We start from the raw sequence: 20,423 nt of genomic DNA, 5'->3' as shown, positions 1-20,423 counted from the left end.
ATAGAGAGGGGGGCTATAACCTGAGGGGATGTGGGAATTTGAAAGTCCCAGCAGTCAGCACATCCAGGAAAAGTTTGTGTGTGTCAGTGTGTGGGGTCAAGCTTTGGAATGGGTTGGGGATAGACCTCAAGCAGTGTCCGAATATTCAGAAATTCAAGAAGATGTACAAAGAAATGTTATTTTCACAATATCTGGCTCAAGGAAGGGTGTGATCATTATTTGGATTGTCAGGTTGTTCTTTTGTATGGTGTGTGTATATAAACATGGGGGTGCAGACATGTGTGTACAGCGGTAGACAATAAACTGGTGTGTATGTATGTGTGTATGTGACTGTATGTGTGTATGTATGTGTGTATGTGACTGTATGTGTGTATGTATGTGTGTATGTGACTGTATGTGTGTATGTATGTGTGTATGTGACTGTATGTGTGTATGTAGATGTGTATGTGACTGTATGTGTGTATGTATGTGTGTATGTGACTGTATGTGTGTATGTATGTGTGTATGTGACTGTATGTGTGTATGTATGTGTGTATGTGACTGTATGTGTGTATGTAACTGTATGTGTGTATGTATGTGTGTATGTGACTGTATGTGTGTATGTATGTGTGTATGTGACTGTGTGTGTATGTAAGTGTGTATGTGACTGTGTGTATGTAGATGTGTATGTGACTGTATGTGTGTATGTATGTGTGTATGTGACTGTATGTGTGTATGTAGATGTGTATGTGACTGTATGTGTGTATGTATGTGTGTATGTGACTGTATGTGTGTATGTAGATGTGTATGTGACTGTATGTGTGTATGTATGTGTGTATGTGACTGTATGTGTGTATGTATGTGTGTATGTGATTGTATGTGTGTATGTATGTGTGTGTGTGTGTATGTGTGTATGTGACTGTATGTGTGTATGTATGTGTGTATGTGACTGTATGTGTGTATGTATGTGTGTATGTGACTGTATGTGTGTATGTGACTGTATGTGTGTATGTATGTGTGTATGTGACTGTATGTGTGTATGTATGTGTGTATGTGACTGTATGTGTGTATGTGACTGTATGGAGGTACAGGTTGGTAGGGGTGTGTTTATAGATAATCACAATCTTATGTTGTATATCAAGTGATTTAGCACTAACGGTCTGAGGACTGGAATTAGGGGGTAGGACTGGATAAGCAGTGGCTTCTTCCTACTTTCAGACACAACAGTTGTTCTTTTTTTTTTTCTATTCTTTGATTTTTTTGTGTATTTTTTATCATTATTATTATTCTATTATTTGATTTTTTATTTGTGTATTGTTTATTATTATTATTTTTTTTATTTTTGTTCCATATGTTTTGTATTATGTCTGTGTCTGAAATAAACTAACCTAACCTAACACCGTTCAGTCACAGCTTCTTTTGTTTGTTCTCGGAGCTTTGAGCTGGTGTTAAATCCCAGTTTCAGACTGTTGACCTCCGTCTGCAGATCCACTGAACAGCACAGTTACACAGTTACATCTACCATCAACACTTAGAGGTTTACAGCCATTTAAGCACAGATGGGGCATAAATGATGATGATAATAATAATAATAATAATAATAATAATAATAATAATAATAATAATGATTATAATTATAATAATAATTATAATGATGTTTATACACTGTAAAAAATACAGTGTTAATATTTCAGAGTCAGGCTGTTTGAACCTAGATAGAGTATTTATAGCTCTATGCAGAGTAAACCAGCTCTAACAGTAGAGTTAAAATCAGTGTAAAGTTCTGCACAGATCCAGTGTAAAATTCAGCTCTACAGAGTGATGATTAGTGTCAGTCTGCTGCATTGCATTGTGGGTACTGGACATTTTCCTCATTGTGTTCTGTTTTATGTGCAGAGGTTAAAGGGGGGGGGGGGGTAAATGTTTATTTAGATTAATGTGTCTGTTTTATAACCTTTATTATTCTTTTTATGTTTATTTTTATTAATGTGACACCATTAGTCAAACCTGTAGACAGAACAGTCATGAACCTGACTGTCATGTGAGTGGAACATCAAAATATTTAATCTATCATTACAGCCCAAAGAACCACTGAAAGAACATTCAGACCCCCCACCACCACCACCACCTTGGGAATCCATTAATTAATATTAACTAAATTTGGAGTAAAATTAACTCTATAAAGTGTAATCCTATTACTCTAACAGTGTGGAAAACACCACTGTTAAATATTTTTACGCATTTCATTGTTAATTTTGGCACTGAATTGAGTAGAATTAATTCTGAAAATTTGACACTGGCCATAGAGTCAATATTACTCTAATTCTGAATGGGACCAACTGTTATCTGAAACAGTTAATTCAACTCTCTAAGAGTTAAATTGACACTGTTTTTTACTGTGTAATAGTAATACTAATAGTAATGATGATAATAATGGTGCCATATTATGATATTATTATTATGTCATGATCATTTTCTTTGGAGATCAGCTGCTCTGCTTATGTCAACATGACTTTTTTTTTTTTTTTAATTTCATTCTACTCTGCATATTCTGATGTTGAAAACACATTTAATTGTTATAATAGTCCTGAATATTCCGGCTCCAGATATAAGTGTTTGTCATGTACTGACAACAGAGATTTTAAACTTCAAAAAAAGTTTTTTTTGTCTAATTTTTATATTTTCAGTTTTCACATATTTTCAGAAATCAGTTTAAAGCTTCAAAGGGACACTAATTTGACTTTTATTGCTTTAACTATTTGCTTTTTCTGATTAAGTTGTTAATCTTATCTTATCTATCTTATCTTATCTTAAGTTGTAGTTTTACTTGTGTTTTATATGTTCATTGTTCTCTTGCTCCATGGGTTTGATTAGATCTGTAACATCTATCTTCATATGAACATTTATTTGCTCATATTGAGGTCAGTTTTATTTGTATTTGTTTGGTCTAACAAAGTGAAATTATGATTATTTTTGACAATATTCCTATTTGAGTCTATTTAGTGATTATTCAGGATTCTTTCTAAACCCAAACACACAAACTTTAACCAGTGTTGAAATGTAAAACCTTCCAAACAGTTTAAGAATAAATGAAGCTACTTTTATGTTGTGTTCACTCCACAGTGGTTCTAATATCTGCAGACACACACTGGACCCTTAATTTGCAGCCTTTTGTGATTATATAATTGCTCAGGCTGACATTGCGAATATGATTCGATTATTTATGCAGCTCTAGTTTAATCTCTGTGCAGCACTTTGGGCAGAAAGTGTTGTTTCATAAATAAACACACCCGACATCTACAGGGTTTTAGAGTTATTGATCATACCGTACATACAAAGACATCATTTATAGTATTTACAGAACATGGTTATTCTCAGTCCCCTACAGCTCTTTAGATTCAGGAGCGCTGCTGGAGAACACAAACTGGAGCAGTAAAAGTACTGGAGCAGTAAAAGTAGTGGAGCAGTAAAAGTAAGCATCACTACTGTATAAAGTGGTGAAATCATCAGCCTCATTCCTCACCGTCTAATCCAGTTTGTGTGCCTGCACTGCAACAAACCCAGTGGATCACTTAGGTTTTAAATGTACTGTAAAATCAGGAGAAATTGGTCTACAGGGACCGATCGGACGTGGGCGTGTTCAGGAGCTGATAAAGGAGCTAAAGGAGTGTAGAGAGAAAAAGGACAAAGTGAGAAAACCAACGCGGACATAAGATGGACCGGGTGGTTCTGTAAGACCTCCGACTCTGACTCTGGTCCAGGTCCTGGTCCTGGTCCATCTGACCCTGGTGGATGCTCCTCATCTCAGATAATGCTGAAGATAATGCTTAGACCAGGGGTGTCAATCAAACATGTTGCCCGTGGACCAAAACTGGCCCGCCAAAGGGTCCGGTCTGGTCCATGGGATGAATATAAGATCTAAACAGTCAATGGTTGAACTGGTTTTAGTTCAGGTTACACATTGTTATTAATACTCATGACTTGACTCAAGACTTTTAATTTGAAAAACCCTAAGTAGTTACTAAGTGTTTCTGTCACAGCGCTGTCACCTATTGCGTTCATTTTGAGGTGTGTCTCGGTGGAATGACAGGAAGTGTTCTGTTTTTATTTGACTGGTTCTGATCCACTTTAGCTCAAACTGGGCTGGATGTGGAACCTGAACTAAAGTGAGTCGGACATCCCTGACATCCCAAAAATAACGCTGCTGCCATCATGTACATCCATTCCTGACACACATTTCCAGTGCGAGGCATGAGATAGATTTGCATAATTGGAAGCACAGTTTGTGTTTTTCCTCTTTTCAGAAGGACTCGCTGGCTGAGCCCATAATCCCTGAGCATGAATCCCTAACTTCTTGAGTAAACTCGAGTGCATGCGGCTGCACATTTATGCCTCCCAGCCTCTGCCGGCCGATCCCTCTTCCTCATCTATCTGCTGCTTCTCTCCGTCTAAGCCTCTTTCATTCATTTGCGAACTCGTGTTGCGGCGGCGGAGCTAAGTAAACAGGTCAGTCCGGTTACCTGGCCTGATGTAGCGTCTGTTTACTGCCTGGATAATTCACTGACCTCTGTAAACTAATCTGAGTCCCTGTGCTCACATTAGCTCCACCATCCGTTTCATGTTTAATAACAGCCTTTTCCTGATACTGTCTTTGTATAGAACAGGGCTGTCAAACTCATTTTGGTTCAGGGGCCATATTTAGCCCAATTTGATCTCAAGCAGGCTGGACCAGTAAAATAATGACTTAATAGCCTACAAATAATAACAAATCCAAGTTTTTAGCTTACCGGCTGACAGGCCATAAGCTAGTGTCGTCATGCGGCGTCCGGCGTCGGCGTCATCTGTCGTCAGTTACAAAAATTTCAATCGTCTTCTCCAAAACTACAATTCCGATTGACTTCAAATTTGGTATGCAGCTTCTTTATGATGATGTCAATAAAAGTTAGTGAAATTATTTTGATCCGGATCTGATTCTGGATTTGGTGCGACTTTGAAAAATTTCCCCATTATAAGAGAAAGGAAGTGGATGGATGCAATAACTCAGTAAATATAAATGATATCCAGTGTAAATTTCTACAGTCCAGCCCTGATGGGGAGATGACCAAAACATAATGTCCACATGCTGATCAGGATCTTCTTCTGGATCTGGAACTGACAGAAAATTTAACATGGGCTCTTATGGGGAAAAAATTTCAATCATCTGTTTCTCCCAAACTCCAGTTCTGATTGACTTCAAACTTGGTCTACAGCTTCTGTATGATGGTGTCAACACAAGGTATTGAAATTATTTCCATCCGGATCTGATTCTGGATTTGGTGCCACTTTTAAAAATTTTCCCATTATAAGAGATAGGAAGTGGATTGAATCAGTAAGTATCAATGATATCAAGCTGGAATTTGACTTTTTGACAGATCTGATTGGAATATGACCAAAAGATGGGCTATTTCTGTAAAATAATAAATACACATAACTGGGTGATAATAAATGGCATCTGGATACATTTCCCAAAGCTTTTAATTTAGCCGGTAAGCTACAGGGCCATTGGTCCTATTTTTCTTTTTGTTTTAGTACAAAAAAACCCAATTAAATTATGAAAATATTTACATGTTGGAAAAAAAATATGTGAATAACCTGAAAAAACAGAAATTTCATTTGAAAAATTAGTGTAATTTTGACAATATTATGCCTCCACTTACTATTTATACATGTACATTACACACAATGTTACATAAACATTTGGTAACAGACAGAATATTGTTAAAATTTTGGAGTTTGGAACTAAAATTTGAACAATTTCTAGAATACTCCATCTCTTATTATTAACACAACTCCAGATCACAGTGGATCCATAAATGCACCAAACATTTAGTAACAGGATGAGTATTGTTAAAATTGCACATTTCGGGTTGTTCATCTTTGTTTTTATTTATGTATTTATTTGCATTTTATTGTGAAAGAATAGTTTTGTAAATGTAAATATTTTCACAGTGTAATGCTATTTTTTTCACTTAAATTTTTTCCACATAATTTTTCACACAGAAAATTTGTAGTTGTCATTATTTATGGGTTATTGTGTTGTTATTTTTACTGTAGATCACATTGGTCTGTATGTGGAACCTGAACCAAAATGATTTGGACAACCTGGACTGTTCAGGTTAATTTTTGCACTTTCATCCTGCGGGCCGCAACAGAACCTTTGGCGGGGGGGGCAGATTTGGCCCCGGGGCCACATGTTTGACACTTGTGGTATATAATGTCAGGTCTCTGTATTAAGCTGACGGAGGACAGGAAATGATTAAAAACGTGTGTTTGCATCCATAGACTTTGCATATGAAGTGGATAAGCTGGGAGTCAGCAGAAGTGACCATATTTGGACAAAAGGGGAGGAGCTGGGACCATGAGGAGTGACAGGTGAGCTAATGCTAAGTGCCAGCTTATAGTTAAATGGTAAACATCATCAAATTTGCATTTCAAAGACTTATGGTAACTTAATAACCATATCTACAGCTGAAAAAAATGTACTTTATTTGGACATATTCTCTGATGAACCTGATGCTCAGAGCGTCTAATTTCAATACATAGAGAGCATCATTTTTGGACATTTTGCAGTAGTTTTTTCACACGCGGGCTACTTCAAGAGAAGCTCAGACAATCACCGTTTGTTACAGTTTGTGTAGACGGAACTTGGTTTGAGTCATGAAAAAGGACGTGGAAAAGGCTAAAAGAAGACAGATACTAGAGCCTTTACCATCGGACATCTGCACAAAACTGTACCCTTATTTACGAAATGTTGAAAACACAGAAGTGTGTAATGTGGATTTTTCCATTAAATCACAAATGCAATTTGTTAATTTATGATCACAAGATGACGTGAGAAGTCATTCTATTACCATGGCGACAAACATAAATATCGTGTTGATTTACAGATATATTTATTATTATTTTATATTACCCCTCTATCCAGTACTAAATTAAAACATGATTTGGTTTCCTGGTGTGTCCACACATACCAACATCTTTCTTTTAAAAATCATCATCATTTTTGTTTTTGTGTTTTTTTATTCATATGACTAGTTGTGGAAAAAGGTTTTTCTATTGCAGTTTTGCATGATATGCAAACCACCTCTTGCCAGCGCAAAAACTTTTAATCGAAAAACTAGAGTTTTGGCGAAATTGTCATTTTTCCATTAGGTACATTTTTAGTTCTATTCACGCAATTTGAGGGTCAATGGAAAAGAGACTAATGAGAGGCACACAGGCTGGTGTTCCTCTAGAACACGTCTGTCCAACTCAGTTTAGTCCAGGGGACACATCCTCCCAATATGATCTAAAGTGGGCCGGACCAGTCAAATAATGACATACTAGTACAGGAATATTGTCCAAACTTATCTCTGTGTTTTAGAGTGAAAAAAGCAAAATTATATTATGAAAATGTTTACATTTACAGACAATCCTTTAGACAAGCCTATATCTATAAATTGGACCTTTCTGTGAGAGGGTTAACCTTGGAACGTTAAGAAAACAGCATTAATGTTCAGAGTTGCCTGTGCTTGTTACCAGGTTTATCCCAAGGGCAGAACAGAAAAGAACAGAAAAGAAAAGAAAGGAACAAAACAGAAAAAAACAGGAGAACAGAACAAGTGTTTTCGAGCGTCTGGGAACAGAAGGAACACAAACACCGTAGAGCTGGACTGCCTCTACACTGACGAAGGTTTTCATTGACCTTCTGGAAGATGGGAGGAGGATGTTTAGAGTCTGTCCGTATGAAAATCACTGCCGTTGTTTACATACAGATCCAACAGGATGCACTGATGACATGTTTATATGTTTCCATTCTATCTGTAAATGCACAGCTTCACTCCTTTGTGCACACGTCATCTGAGTTTTACACATAGACGACTGTAAACTGCTGCATTCATCTTCACAGGATGAAGGCTCATAATTATTGTGCGTTTATCTGACATTGATGCAGTCAGCGACAGCATTCAACAAAATATGTGCCTTAACAGTATCTGGCACCGACAAACCAACAAGTCTGAATAGAAAAGAAAGGCACTGAAATGAACCTGGACTTTCACTTCTGTGTCTGAATGTGACGACTGGCTGTATTTGTACAAATGAACGACAACGAAGAGACAGATGGAAGATTTGTATTAGGTGGTGTTTTAATAGTGTTTAGGTGGTGTTTAGGTGGTGTTTTAGTGGTGTTTAGGTGGTGTTTTAGTGGTGAGCCCTTCTAAATACTTGTATATAATAGTGATAGTGCTGTTTTGACCAGTTCAACTAGTGGGTTTTGATGTGTTTTTGTCGAGTTTCACCTTTTTTCTCTGTATTTTTGTGGTTTGTATAGTTGATTGATTGTTGAATTATATCTGTAAATCTTCTCTAAATGTGTGTATATTTGTATATATGTGTAAATCTTCTCTAAATGTGTGTATATTTGTATATATGTGTAAATCTTCTCTAAATGTGTGTATATTTGTATATATGTGTAAATCTTCTCTAAATGTGTGTATATTTGTATATATGTGTAAATCTTCTCTATATGTGTGACCAAAATTACCACGGTTATCATTATTATCGTGATATTGTTGAAATGTGCTCAAAATGTTCAAAAAGTGCTTATACACACACTGAAATAATATAACCAAGTTGTATTTTGAAAAAAACTAATAAAGTAACATGCACAATGTGCTTTCTGTTGCAGAAACATTCAAGTAATAACATGTAAACAACAAACATACAAATGTGCATTAAAGTTGGCACCTTATGGACACAAGAGATATCTGCACCAGGGGTGGAACTGATGGGATTTGATCAATATCAATGTCATTATTAGTTCTGTTTATCAATCCAATTCCTGATCAATTCTCCTATTGATTCCTGAGGTGTTTTTGAGTGTGAACAAAAAGTAGTTGGACAGGTCAGAGTGGAGTTTGTTTAAACATTTTCCAGATCAAATCATTCCCAGTGTCACTTATGTACACTATTGTACACACAAACAGAAAGTGAAACACAGTCATATTTTCCTGAACTATTTAATGAACAAATGTAAATATTCTGAAAGAATGAGGATTTTAAAACATGTTAGGCTGATCTGATCCAGACTGGTCAGTGGTTCACTCCTGGTCAGTGACAGACAAACCACAACAGTGTCATATGGTCCAGTTCCTCTGGTGGTCAGTCAGTGGATTTCCTGTTGAATGTCCCTCAGTTCATAAAGCCTCCTCTCCTTTGGTTTTTACACACATCATGTGTCTGTGTACAGTTGAAACTCACTCATTTGGGCTCATTTGAACTGACATGAGTTTGTCCTGAGGATCTGTATTCAGACGGTTTCAGTGTTGGGTGAGGATCTGAAGCAGTGGGGGCCGGGGTGGGGTTAACACTAGCATGGACCGGGTTTGTGCGCTCACTTGCTAGGATGGACCGAGTCTGTGCACGTGCTTGTTCGGACCGACCCGCACTCGGACGGACCGGGTCCATGCGTGCGCTCCGACAAACCGGGTCCGTCCCCGAATCTCTGGAGCTCTGTCCGTGCAGGTGCCTTCACCATGTTTTCAGAGGCCGAACATTACAAACTGCGCACACACACCTGGAGTGCCACTGCTTCTTCAGAAAATGAACAGTACCGTGAGTTTTCTAGGTGCGGTAATCGAACACGGTTATCATAATAATTAGAATTTAAACGGTAATACTAACAGTCGGAAATTTTACCACGGTTTATCATTATACTGGTTATCGTTACATCCCTAGAACAGACACAAACCAGCCTGGGTACCTGGTCCCCTGTCCTGGTCCTGGACCCGGATAGGCCCATGTGTGATGGTTCTGTCCACAGTCCTGTGTCAGCAGGGGGACAGGGTACCAGTCTACAGAGGACAGAACCAGGACACTGACTGGACCTGAGAGACAGAGACACAGGACAAAGGTAGTCCAACAGGACTGAGAACAGAGACACGTAGTTTTGATAATTAATGGACAGACATTAAAGTTAAGTTCTTCCTGAAAAAAGATGCAAAGGAATTGGAAAAAAAAAGACATTTTCTGACACTTTTACAAGAAACACAACATAAATAAATCTAAGCCTTTTAAAATGGAGTCATTAAAGGGTTAATGTGACTCATATGAGGGGTGTTTTGGTGTGTTGTGTTGTGTGTTATGCTGTGTGTTGTGTTGTGTGTTAGTGGGTCTGAAAACAGAGGGTTTCTGCTAATGCTTCCACATCCTGTTCTGATGGTTCCACTTGTTCTAAAGTCACTTTCCAAGCCTTAATTCTTTGTGACTCCAGTTCTTCTTTGGGGACAGTTTCTACTTTGCCACTTTTTCTGACTTCTTTATTTTTTCTTCCAAATCCATTTCCACTTTGAGGTCTATTACTGGTTGTGTTGGCGGTGGGCAGACTGGGGTCTGTCCGACCCTGTGGTTTCCATTATCTGCTGTGTGTTCCTGGGCTCCAGCAGACGCTTCAGTTTGACTCTACAGGACTTTCTCTGCTCTGATTCCTGTTGCAGTTGGTTAACGTCACTCCCAGTGCCTGTGTTAGACCTGAAGCTCTGAGGACGACTGCAGGGAAAGCAGACGTTTACAAAGACGGAAGCCCATGTCTGCTGTCGGCGTCTCGTGCATTGTCAACATCAGTCCATCCAGCATTTGTTTTGGAACTGAAGCCTGTTTTTGCATTTAGAAGCTTTTAGCTCCACCACCGTTCCTCGTGTTTCTGTCTCTGTACAGTTCGTGGAACAGCCTTCTTTCACTTACGTGCACAGAAAACCACTGTTATCGTGAACCCAGCGTCTCCTGGTGTTTCAGCTGCAGCTTAAATCAACGTTTTACCCTGTATTTATCTGCTCCTCACACACTCCACCAGCTCTATTGGGACGTTTAGATGTTTATTGATCAGACGCTTTATGAGCTCATACAGACCCAGTGTTACTTTAGTGTCAGCTCCTAAATGATGTTTTCTCTCTTTTTAACCTTTTCTCAAGTGATTTATCACCATTTATTACAACATTATCCTCCGTATTTTGCATTGTAAGTGAAAATCTGGTATTTTTCTATGTTCAGGGTTGGTATAGGTGCTTGATATCCTTGAAAATGCTTGAATTTCAATGTTGTGCTTTCAAGGTCTGGAAAGTGCTTGAATTTTAGTTTCAGTGCTTGAAAGTACTTGCATTTCTATCTCTGTGATGTGATTTATTCATTATTTTTAATATTAACTCTGCCAGGTTTGATGTCCAGCCATTTTTAAAAAATACAACTTTATGTCATAAATAAATTCCAGGTGTTCTCAGGTCAACTCCTAGTCCAGTTTGATCTGAATCTTTGTTTCCTTGGTTCCAGTGTGTCTGAAGAACGCCAAGTGGCTTCACTTTTTAGGATAAAACTTTATGTTCTCTTTTAATTTCTAAATTTCTTGCTGTTATGAAACATAATTTTAGATGTTTATAGCATAATACAATGTACTCCATTGGGATAAAAAGTAAAAAAAATAATCCTGATTATCTGTATTCCTGTAGATATATCAGTAGCAGGGCTGGATATCATGGCCAATTTCCATAATCAATTCAGTTTGGATTCATAAGGATGTGAATCGATTAATCTCGATTCGATTTGATCCAATATCAATTCGATTCAGTATTAATTGATTGATTCAGCTTAAATTAGTGATACCAAAGTACAATTTTGAGTTGTACCTGATTCTTTGACTACTGCAGTCATGCAACACATCAATACTGGTATCAATATTGATATTAGAAAGGAAATAAATATGACTTTTCAGCAGTAAGTGGCTGAATCTGCTCTGAAATAATGAACATTGCCATGTTTGTACAGTGGCTCAGAACGGACTTCTCCGCCATCTTTATTGCACTTTACTATTCCTCTAAACTCCATACTGTGGTGGAAAAATTTACTTTTTATATTTTATACTCTTTATATTTTATACTGTTAGTACATCTTCTTTTAATGCTGAGTCATTAGTCATTATGTGTGATGTTTACCACTCTGTAACACCCCCAACCCAGGAACGGAGTTCTTGCCTTGAGTTAAAACCCAAACACCTAAATGTCTGAATGTGTAGATAGAGAATGGCGCCTGCACTCCAGATTGGATCCAAGCAAGGTTAGAGTGGAGAGGTCATCATGACCTCTTCACGGAGCAGAGAAGGAGTAGTATGGGGTGGTACGATGTACGTAAGGAATGACATCATAGTTTGAGGGGGTTGGATTTGGTTCTATATAATCTTTAGTTTTCTCTTGTTTAATCAGACTTCACTTACAGAGTTTCTCTGTGACTGACTTCTCAATAAATGCATTTATTTATTTTAACTCTAACTTTCTCTCCTCCTCTTTGTGTGTGGGTTATCAGTTGAACATTTCCATAACAAATTGGCGCTGCGAGCAGGGTTCCATGTGTGCTGTCGGGCGGGGGACGGAGGTTGGTGGACTGATCATCCTACGGGCCAAAAAGCGGCTGTAGCCCCGTGGTAAAACGACACCGCAGACGGGGGACCGGCCCCGAGCCCCGCCCGTCTCACCACTGGAATCGGAACTGAGTTCAACGCCACACACGGTGAGAAAGTTACAGTTTGGGGTGTTGGGGCTTTTACTCTCTGTGTTCCAAACTCACGTCACTGGGCACGTCACTGAAACAATAGTGGCGTGCGATTCGGGTTTATATATATATAAAAAAATAAATAAATAAAATAAAATAAAAAAAATAAAAATGAAAAATAAAAAAATAATAAATAAAAAATAAGAATAAGTATATATATATATATATATAGACCTGAGTCGGGTTGCTATTGTATGCAAATACAATAGAGTACAGGCGTTTTTGGGAGATTTTTTCGCCTTCAACCAAAAAGAAAATCGTACAGGGTTGCTATTGTATGCAAATACAATAGAGTACAGGCGTTTTTGGGAGATTTTTTCGCCTTCAACCAAAAAGAAAATCGTATAGGGTTGCTATTGTATGCAAATGCAATAGAGTACAGGCGTTTTTGGGAGATTTTTTCGCCTGCCTTCAACCAAAAAGAAAAATCGTATAAGGTTGCTACTGTATGTAAATACAGTAGAGTAAAGTTTATAACAAACTTGAAAGCGTTTTAGGTGATTTTTTCGCTGACAACTGAAAAGAAAAATCAGGGTTTTTTAGTATTTTGTTCGCCAAGGAACAAAAACCACTTAGAAGACGTTCTAAGTGTAAAAATGGGAAACCGGCCGGGGCACAGTGACGGGGGTGTGGACAGAGAGGCCCCTATTCCAAAACCCATGGGTAAAAAGAAAATATGGGGAAATTGTGCTTGAATGTGCTGATTATTGGGTAAACATGGGTATTTTTTCTAAAACGCCAACTTTGGGTGTGCAAAAACTGAATGAGTTAAAGGGAGGCAAAGAGAGAAAAAACAAGGTCAGGGAATTTAAACAATAGGAACCTTGTAACAAATGTTTTGAGATGTGGTGAATGAAGCAAAAACAAACTGAGGCATGTGTAACCGTAGATGACACCATCTAGCTGTGTTTTTTTCCCTTTATGCCTAATTTGTTAGAATATTTAAACCACTTCTTTTCATTCATAACTTTATACTTCCCTTGTATTTTTGTGCGACGTCTGTGCTACGTCTGTAAGATCTGGTAAATTATGCTGCTGGTTATAAAAACAGATATAAAACAGATTATACAGATTAAACAGTTATATTTTCGATTGTCAAGGAGCTTGAGCTCCGCCACTTTACCATATACCATATGCCCCCCCCCTTGTGTTTCTGTGCAGGCAGCGAAGTTGGTGTCCGGGTCTGGACGCCTGCCCACAAAGACGCCGCGAGAACCCGCCCCCCCTCCCGGAACACTCAGCCGTAATTCCAGAACCGGCCAAACGTCAACGGGCCCCAGCAGGCCCCCCAGGTCTGCTGACCCCCGGCCTTCTCCACCACCGGAGCCGGACTCCACACAACCCGACTCCACCCCTGCTGCTGATGCTGCAGGCAGGGGGGAGGACTGACTTCTGGCACAGCTGCACAAATGCCCATGGTGGAAGTCAGCGGACCAGACGGTCCTGTTGTGGTGTTCAGGGCATGGACATTCACTGAAACATCTACCTGATCCATCCGAGGGACTTTCTGCAATGAACACAGACCCACCGGGTCCGAACTCAGGCGGCTTCTGGCTGCACAGATGACCCCTAGCCTCTGCCGGACGTTTTTTCCCACCTGAGGCTGTCTGTCTGCATGGAGAAACCTGAAACAGGCCTGATGAGACAGTGGAAGATTCCAGACGCAGGGCAGGGGTCACTTTCATCAGACACTCCGGACTGGTCCGCCCGACCCCCCCCCCGGGGAACAGCGTGGGCGGGGACCGGAGAACACTCGAGGCCCACCTACACCCGGAAAGGGGTGGTCCGACATGTGGGGGGTGGGCCACCTCTGTGGCCAACCAGGACATGGGAAAAGGGACTGCCCACAGAGAAGGCGGGGCGGAGACAGCCACGTGGAGGGAACGGGGCAGGGGATTGGCTCGCGGCCCTGGAGGGCGGGTCTCCAGACACGGATTCCACACCCACTACAGCTTCTGCTGCACTGCCCAAGGGAGGAGGAGGTGACACACACACACACACACACACACACACGCTCAGCTGTGTACTGAGTCCTATCAGAAGCTCCCTGTGGTTGATCTTACTATAAGCAGGTTTAAGTTATTGTTTTTAGTAGATAGTGGAGCTACATACTCTGTGATCAGACATGTATACTTAACACCTACACTAAAGTTGAGTGGAAAAACTATTATTTCTGTGTTGGCTGGTGGTAAACAGGACAGAGAGAGCTTTACTGTTCCGTTGACATGTGTTTCACAAGAATGTACTTTCTAACATTCTTTTTTTACTCGCACCCGTCTGTCCCATTAATTTGGGTGGGCGGGATTTGATGTGCAAATTGGGGGTAAAACTTGAATCGGGTCCAGAGGGGTTAACGATAACTCAACAAAACACAGTCGCAGGCACAGATCTCCACTCACATTGTGTGTACGCACACACAATGGTTAGGTATGCTGCTGGCTTACCAGATTCTGTATACCACTGGAAAGTCTGTTCCCCCCAAATTACAGAAAAATGGGTCGAGCTGAGTGACAGCAGACTTCAGCCTGGCGCTTATGTCTCACCCCCAAATGATTTATAGTGTGCTTCTCATTTCAGTCCTGGAGGCCCTGACCCCACATATGAGGAAAAGTTTTTTCACACAGTCTGATAAGCTCACAACTGGTTACATGTTTTGGGATTCATATTTTTTTGTGCATTGTCTGTGTCACTGACTGATAACCAACATTCTTTTTACAGGCTTGGTGCTGCACCACGCATGTTGCTCTTTCCAAACCATGCCATGCAGATTGGAAAGACGTGGGCCCGTTTGTGGAAAAGGCCTTGCAGGTGTCAGATTTGTGTCCCACCTCTGACCCGGCCATCATGTTCTCTCCCCGACTGGGGGTATACAGACAGAGCATGATATCAGTGTTTCACTGTCAGAAAACTGTACAGTTGTTAAATGATGAAGCGCTGACCTGTATGTCTACATCTCCCACAGGCCTCTCACCCGTCTCCGTGCCACCCAAACTGGCTGATATCCCACCTGGTGTCTGGGCTACTGGTCCACATGATGTGGGTCTCGTCCGAAACTGCCCACCGGTCATCATTACCCCGCGATCTGATTACAGGCCATGTCAAAAACAGTCCGAGTTCGAAGCTTATTTGAATGTGGGAATTATAGTTCCATGTCCTGATTCACCGGTCAGGACCCCAATTTTTCCTGTGGAAAAAAGTGCGAACCCTCCTGACCCAGACACATGGAGGTTTATTCAAGACCTACAGGCGGTGAACAAAGCCGTGGTTCCACGCATACCCACGGTCCCAAATCCACACACGATTTTATCACAAATTCCGCCGTCTGCGTCTCACTTTTCTGTCATTGACCTTTCGAACGCGTTCACATCTGTTCCCGTGCATGCAGATAGCCAATATTGGTTCGCGTTTCAGTTCAGAAACAAAATGTACACATGGACGCGCATGTCTCAGGGGTATTGCGAGGCCCCAACCATTTACAATTCGATTTTGGCCGACTCGCTGTCCCACCTTGACCTCCCACCAGGTGTTGCTCCTTTACAGTATGTTGATGACCTTCTCCTTTGTTGTCCTTCACAGGCTTGTGTCTTTTGTTTCACTTGAGGCAGCTGATGGACGACCTTGTCGGCCCAAACATTTCTTCCCCTGGTTTGCTAAGCTGACACATGGCGTAGATCATGTGTCTAAGGGAGGAATGTTAGATAAATGTTTTCCTGCAAAGCATGCAGACAGCTCTGCAGTGGCTAAGGCTTTGGTAACTGAAATTTTGTTTTGTTTTGTTGGGGGATCCCAAAGAGGATCTCATCAGACGATGGGTCCCACTTTGTGAACACAGCACTAACTGAGTTAGGGGAAATACTAGGTTTTGACCTCAAAACACACTGTGCATACCATCCACAAAGGGGGGGCTATTGAAAGGGAAAATAGCACCCTAAAATCAAAACTGGCTAAATGTTGTGAGGAAACAGGTCTTAACTGGGTCAAGGCCCTACCTCTGGTTCTCATGCAAATGAGAATGAGACATAGGAGTCGAAGTGGGCTGAGTCCTTTTGAGATTATGTTTGGGAGACCCCATATACAGGTCTCCAGGCCCCCAACCAACCGGGTTGACATCATTGTTGGAGCATGACATGTTGTCTTAGTGTAGGAAACTCTCCTCTGAACTCTCTCAAGTACAGGTACTGGTGAAATCAGCACTACCGGTTCCTGCAGAGGGGCTGCTTCATCCGCTGCAGCCGGGGGATTGGATCCTGGTTCGGGACTTCAGACGAAAGCACTGGAAACAGCGCAGGTGGCGAGGCCCTTTCCAGGTGCTCCTGACGACGCACACAGTGGTCAAGGTTGCTGAACGTGCCATGTGGATCCATGCGATCCACTGTAAGCGGTTTCTGGGAGAACCGCCAACTGCTGCAGCCGAGGACGGGCCGGAGCATCGATCGACAGCGTAGACTGGACGACTGGACACCGGAGCTGGACACAGCTGTATCACGCACCTACACTCACAAGACTCACTGGTTGAAACCTTGCGGTGGTAACGACCCCAGTGACGTCTCATATACACTTATCCTTTGCTTGGTCACTGGCGAGTGACTGAAGACCCCCTGCCCCACACATACACTGATTCGACGACGATGGAGGTGATCAAAGGGTCAGCTGTCATCTGCATCACCCTCCTGTGCCTGTACATGTGGTACATGGACACATTCTATCAGGTATCTGATCCTTCACCACCGCATCACATTCCTGTTTGCGCCCTGGTCTGTCGGAGGACAGCTAGGGTCAGAGGAGCTTCGGGGACGTCACGGACGTGACCTCCACCTCATTGATCACCACGACTAGCGATAACACATGGTGGTGAGTGACACGTGATCTGACACGACGTGTCACTAATCAGTCATGCTATGTGTGTAGTTTGATGCCACACAGCTCACATGAAGATACTCTGTTCGCTCCTTATCCTCTCTCGATCAATCACACACTATTGACAATGATAAAATGGACAGTGGCCGTCTGTCACGGCGTACCCCTGGCTGGGGTTGAGACCCAACGTGACCTTCCTTCAGAAATCCAAGAAATTTCTCTAGAGACACTAATATTACTATGGTACAGAAAAATGTTGGTTTTCGGCTCAGAGATCTGTCTAATCTTTTTTTCACTCCACAGTTTTGCTTCCATTCCCCAGTCACAGAACACACACGGTATAATTTGGGACACACATCTGGGTGTAACATTACTCTCAAGGTAGCATGCGGGTTAGCAAATTGTGAAAAAAGGGCTGATAAATTTACTTTTCTCCAGTTATAGTCCTTTACAATCTCACGGCATTACTAGGTACACCATCCCCACTGACACATTATGATGCTAAGACCTCATCTTTTTATTTTATTTTATTTTTAATGTTACTACCACATATAATGCCACCGTAGCTCTAACTCCTTCTGATTATGGGTATGGCTGTCCTACAGATATGGTGTGGACGTGTGGTCAACACTCTTATTTGTATTTCCCAGCATGATGGGCAGGTACATGTCACCTCTCTTATTTGGTTCCAGCTACCTCCAAATTGACCATCAGCCCAGTTATGTCACCGCCTCACACCCGTGTAAAACGGGATCAGATTTCAGGTGGCCATAAGTTTGTAATCAGTATTATTCCCATGTACGGCCCTGATTGTTTAGCTTGGTACATAGAAGAACTTTCTGTGGAGCTAGAGAATCTCACTGCGTCTGTTGAACAGGGGTGTAATGACCAGTGAGATGAAAGCTCTCCGCACTGTCGCATTACAGAATAGGGCAGCTTTAGATCTCCTATTGGCTGAAAAGGGAGGTGTCTGTCATCTTATTGGCGACCAGTGTTGTACCTATGTACCTGATGTTTCCACAATCAGTTTGATCACCCTAGACGAGTCCTACATGAGGAAAACACTGCATACACTACAACAGGCTGGGATTTTTGGGGCTGGCTGCTGTCTGGGGGATGGAAGGCAATGTTGATGAAAATTATTGCTGTGATTTTTGGTGTGTTTGTATTACTCCTCGGATTATCCTGTTGCATCATTCCAATAATACGTTCAATGATTAGCAGTGTGATTGGTACTTTTAGTATGGTACAGCATGAAGTGATTGATGATGATGATGATAATTATGATTTTGATGACTTAGATGATCTTGATGATGATTTGATGGTGTATGAAGAAAGCAACGTGTAATCCTGTCAAATGAACAAAAATTGTGAAGCTGGAAATTACTGTTCTGACTGATGTCCAAAAGCAGATAGATCATGGGTGGATGTTTATAGTATTTTTTTTCATAGTATTTTGCTATTTGTCCTCCAATGTCAAACCTGATCTAAAAAGAAAAAAGACACAAAGTCTGGAAATTTGGCTACATATAATTTATCTGGAGAATATCTGGAGAAATATGGCTTAATTAGGTTGTCTTTGGGTTGATAATCATTTATAATCATTTATTGATACTCGTACGTAAATTTTATGTTTTTGCATGATTGATTCGGTTGAATAATCAAAAGGGAGGAAATGTGGTGGAAAAATTTACTTTTTATATTTTATACTCTTTATATTTTATACTGTTAGTACATCTTCTTTTAATGCTGAGTCATTAGTCATTATGTGTGATGTTTACCACTCTGTAACACCCCCAACCCAGGAACGGAGTTCTTGCCTTGAGTTAAAACCCAAACACCTAAATGTCTGAATGTGTAGATAGAGAATGGCGCCTGCACTCCAGATTGGATCCAAGCAAGGTTAGAGTGGAGAGGTCATCATGACCTCTTCACGGAGCAGAGAAGGAGTAGTATGGGGTGGTACGATGTACGTAAGGAATGACATCATAGTTTGAGGGGGTTGGATTTGGTTCTATATAATCTTTAGTTTTCTCTTGTTTAATCAGACTTCACTTACAGAGTTTCTCTGTGACTGACTTCTCAATAAATGCATTTATTTATTTTAACTCTAACTTTCTCTCCTCCTCTTTGTGTGTGGGTTATCAGTTGAACATTTCCATAACAATACGCAGCCATAGGTGATAGTATGCATCCAAGTTATTATTCCAAAAACGTCCGGCTTCCGCGACTCACTTTGAAGAACCTCCGGGCAGCCAGTTCCTTCACACTGCGGGTTCGAGTTTGAGGCCGGGAGGACCTCCAGCGGAGGGGTTTTCCCCACTTCCTCCATGTCTTTTCCGCGCCAAAGCTGTTGCGAGCGAGACCAAAAGTCTTCCCCAGGGGTTCGCAAGATGGAGCCAGCCGCACTTCTGTGTACTCCTGGTCCTGCTCTGAAAGATCAATCTCGTCCACTATTAATCGATTACGCAAAATTAAAACGAAATCGATCTAACATTGATTAAATCAATTTTTTTACCCCACCCTAATCAGTAGATGGTTTAGGTTAAAGGTGGACGTTTGGGTCTTCAAGGGTTAAAGGCGGATGTTTGGGTCTTTAAGGGTTAAAGGTGGATGTTTGGGTCTTTAAGGGTTAAAGGTGGATGTTTGGGTCTTTAAGGGTTAAAGGTGGATATTTGGGTCTTTAAGGGTTAAAGGTGGATGTTTCGGTCTTTAAGGGTTAAAGGTGAACGTTTGGGTCTTTAAGGGTTAAAAGTGGACGTGTGTGTCTTTAAGGGTTAAAAGTGGACGTGTGTGTCTTTAAGGGTTAAAAGTGGACGTGTGTGTCTTTAAGGGTGGATGTTTGGGTCTTTAAGGGTTAAAACAGGACATTTCTCCAGACTGTATCTGACTTTGTAACAGCCTGCACTTACATACGGTTCTGAAGGAATAATTCACTCTTTAAAAATGACATTTCTAACAAAGAAACCCAA

At 40.9% G+C, this 20,423-nt stretch overlaps 1 long non-coding RNA gene across 1 annotated transcript; it reads left to right on the top strand.

Moving 5' to 3' along the window:
- The first annotated feature begins 2,294 nt into the window (after nt 1-2,294).
- Nucleotides 2,295-20,158, top strand: LOC115434431 (uncharacterized). The gene is made up of 3 exons (XR_003937528.1): nt 2,295-2,385; nt 4,644-4,647; nt 20,148-20,158. It is a non-coding gene; the product is annotated as an uncharacterized LOC115434431 (long non-coding RNA).
- Nucleotides 20,159-20,423: the final 265 nt, after the last annotated feature.

The sequence above is a fragment of the Sphaeramia orbicularis genome, chromosome 15 (assembly GCF_902148855.1).
Source record: "Sphaeramia orbicularis chromosome 15, fSphaOr1.1, whole genome shotgun sequence".
Classification (NCBI taxonomy): Eukaryota; Metazoa; Chordata; class Actinopteri; order Kurtiformes; family Apogonidae; genus Sphaeramia; species Sphaeramia orbicularis.
The sequence above is the reverse complement of the archived record's forward strand: the minus strand, read 5'-3'. Positions and strand labels throughout refer to the sequence as shown.